This window comes from Desmodus rotundus, chromosome 11 (genome assembly GCF_022682495.2).
Source record: "Desmodus rotundus isolate HL8 chromosome 11, HLdesRot8A.1, whole genome shotgun sequence".
Taxonomy (NCBI): Eukaryota; Metazoa; Chordata; class Mammalia; order Chiroptera; family Phyllostomidae; genus Desmodus; species Desmodus rotundus.
Genome location: NC_071397.1, coordinates 70,201,139 through 70,204,875, shown reverse-complemented (window position 1 = coordinate 70,204,875; position 3,737 = coordinate 70,201,139). Strand labels below are relative to the sequence as shown.

The 3,737-nt window shown below is 32.9% G+C and overlaps 1 non-coding gene across 1 annotated transcript; it reads right to left on the bottom strand.

The window, feature by feature from the left end:
• Positions 1-643: 643 nt before the first annotated feature.
• LOC112297430 (small nucleolar RNA SNORA51) lies at positions 644-773 on the bottom strand. Its single transcript, XR_002974014.2, has one exon. It is a non-coding gene; the product is annotated as a small nucleolar RNA SNORA51 (small nucleolar RNA).
• Positions 774-3,737: the final 2,964 nt, after the last annotated feature.

The window sequence follows — 3,737 nt, the reverse complement described above, 5'->3', positions numbered from 1 at the left end:
GAGATAGCAGGGAAGTGAGGACAATCTCTAGATTCTCCTAAAAATGACAAGGAAGTAAGAATGCACTAAATGAAGTTAAGTTCGCTGTAGCCTTTTGACCTTGTGATCCTGGTGGCTGGGAGCAGAGGTCTCCAAACTGTGCTGTATGCTTCCAGGTTGCATGTACTAAAGCTTTCTGGTGGATGTGAGCATGAGCTGCAACTTTAAGCAAATCAGTTTCCACATTAACTTTCATCTGCATGTTTTTCTAAAGCTCATCTGCTTGAGAAAGTTTCTGTGGTCCAAGCTCCAAGCAGCTTTGCCTTTCTAGTTTTTTCCAAAAGGAAAAAAAAAATTAAAAAGTCAAAACCTTAACCCAGCTGAGTTTGATCGCATTACATTTTTCAAGTATATAAATAAAACTTCTGAAGAGTTTAAAAAAATAAAAAGAAGGAAAAGGAATTGGAAAAGGAAAGGAAGAAGGGATAACATTAAAAAAGAGAGAGAGAAAAGAACAAAAAGATCCAAAACAAAACAAATATCCAAAAAGGACAATCCACAATAATCTCCTCTGACCAATTTCTGTAATCAAAGAACTGCCTCAGCTACTTCTTTTGCTGCATGATTTCAAATAAGAGAGGTAAAAACATTTTCACTTTTCCTTCCATGTCCCCCATTCAGAATACGGACCAGGCAAAGGGTCTGGGCTGAGTTGTGTAAGGGTGGGTTTTCTCTGCCTCCTCTTTCTGTACTGTCAGTATAAGAACACAGCCTGTGGTAAGAACTGGGAGGCCTTCATTTTTTCTGAGATATCAAAAGTATTATCTTGCATTCAAAAGACATATCAGAAATAAGTTATCTTAAAATGTATTGAGACATAAGAGGAATTTTCATTAAATTTTAACAAAAGATTATCGGACAGTGAAAAATTCTTATGCATTTCTTTTTGCTTGGGTGCAAGTTGACTCACTATCACTAGTCAACTAATTGTTTCCTCGTTTATTTGTGCATTCATGTCCTTATTTGTCTTATGTTAATCTAGTTCAAATATGTTGAGATTCCACTGTAAATAATGTACTTTATAACAATGGTTAAGTCATGTTTTGTAAGACCTTAATTTTTCAGTGACCCATTGCTCTTGCCGTTTGCTCTTAATTTCCACTGAACTTTGCTTTATTCTGGCAGTAAGTCATATTCATCTGTGAGTACATGAATTAACTTTAAGAGACTTATTCATCTCATTAACTAGTATAGTAAAATTTTATTTTTTATGTTTTAATCAATTGTGTACTATTAATAATGATATAGTAACTTAATACAAAGAAATTTATTAACATTTAGAGCTTTATAGGAATTGAAAAATCAATTTTAATTTATCAATATAATTTACTTGAAGAGAAGTATAATAGAGAGAGCCACAAAATAGAGCGTAATAGGATGAACTTCTGTGTAGGAAACGCCATGTAACTGAGTTGGTGAAAGAAGGCACAGGGTTGACTAAAAATGATTCAAGGTACTCACTGAGGATTGCTTGGATAACGGCCTAAGTGGAATTTTTTAATTTCTTTGCAGATAAGGAGAGGCTATATCAGAAATGAGTTTCCATGGTGCTTTCTAGCCCTTGCAAATGTCTACATTTTCCAAATGGCCTCAGCACTTCCAGGTGACAAGCAGGTGGTATTCCAGATATTTTTGATGTCATTCAAATGACTTGCAGGGTACAAGTTATCCATATGGTTCTTTCCTAATAAGGTTGCTCTCACATTTTTCCTATAAAGAGAAAAATGGAAGTGAATGTCCATCCACTGGAACGTAATCTATTCTGCATATCTCTCTCAATGGTGATAATGGGGATATAGGAGTGCATGCCTTCTCTGTAGCTGACTTTGGCCTTGTTAGCTTCCCGCACATGAAATGTATTGCTGACCTACAACATAGATTGCAGAATCTTTGCGCAACAGGTGGGGCTACACGTGGGACCACCTTAGCATAAAAAACAATGTAATAATATTTATGAATGTTGAAATATAACACTATAATATACTTTTATATGGATAAAGGTGGGTATTAACTCAACATTTATTTAACACATTTAAAAGAGTAAAGTAACAGTTTTATTTCAAAATTTCAGTTTTAAAACACAAGAGATTGGAAATTTTGCATCCATTTAATATTTAGGTTAAAAATGAGATATTATAGATTTACAACTTATCAAGATTTATGTGGGTATGCAAACAAAAGTAAAATTTAATGAACAATAATTCAGTTATATAATTTCAATTGATCGTGCAAGGCAGGAGGTGTGGTTATGGGAGTTTTATAAAATATGGAGAAAATCAAAACTGTGAAGGACCACGTGTTCAATGACAACATATTAACAAAGCAGGAACCAAAACCAAAACTCTAAGTTAACTTTCCTGACTTAGTTTTATTGTTTTGTGTAAGTTTATCTTCTCTTGAATCTATAACCATAGGCTACATTTCATGCAGTTTTGGAACTGACATCATGCTACCAATACAATCCCCAAATCTCCAGGTTGAGTATATTGCTGAAAGTGATTTCAGGTTTATGGCACTCCAGGCACGTGGAAGAAGCAAACTGAAATACTCTCTAGAGGAGCATACTTTAAAAGCAGTCTCAAAGAATTTCCTCTCATAAATTACTAAGAAATGTGGGCTTTTAATATGAAGAGGCAAGACATCAATATCAGAAGTCAAAGAAACAACTCAAAATGGACTGATTTTGTAAAAATGAAAATATTGGCATTATTAAAAAGCAAATAAAATAAATGTTGAATATGATTAAAGAAATAAAGTGAAACCTAAAGTATAAAATAAAAACAAGTGACTATAAGTTAAAAATTATTGAAATTAAAAACACAAAGAATAGATTAAAGGAAAGGTAGGTAGATACAGATATATGAGGAAATTTTTCAAAATTCTTCACAGGAAAAGATAAGGAAAATATGAAATAACAATTTGAAAATATGAAAAAGTGAGATTTACATCCTATAATTAAAAGAGATAGAAGAAGCATAGGGAGAGGCAATATCCTAAGAGACAGCATTAAAGATGTTCCAGAATTGGCAACAGGCATCTATTCCCAGATTTGGGAAGCCCAATATTTCCCAAGCAAGAATTTTAAAAACTAAGGAAGGAGGAAAGACAGGAAGAAATTCTCACCTAAAAATATTATTGTAAAATTGAAGACAGAGAAAATATTATAAGCTCAGAAAGAGAAGACAGGAAACACAATTAGACTAACCGCTAAATTAACAGTAAAGTTGGATACCAAAGAGTATAATAAAAAGTTTCAAAGGCTGAGAAAATGTAACTAATAATTGTATAATCAACTAAACTGTATTTCAGGAATACAGTCTAAAAAACTGAGAGAGCTGAGTATAAGCAGAATGACCTAAAGAAACACCTGAGGAATGCACTGTATGGGAAAGAAGGAAAGGAAATAGATGCTAAAAGAAAAGTCTTAGTTATTAAAAAGAATGCTGAGCAAATAAAATAATTTGCATGTGACAAATTTAAACATAAAATGATTGAGTAAAACAATGATCATTTCTGGAGATAAAAAAACTAAACATAATAGTAACATAAGGGTTTGTTTCAGGTTGCAACATCTTATAAAAAGAAAATGGACATGATTTGATTGCAAGTTTAGAGGCAATCTCAGGAAATGGGGTAGTTGAATAAGGAACTGAGAGAGGGCAGGATATAAAGCCCATATTTGGTATGTTAATTAGTAA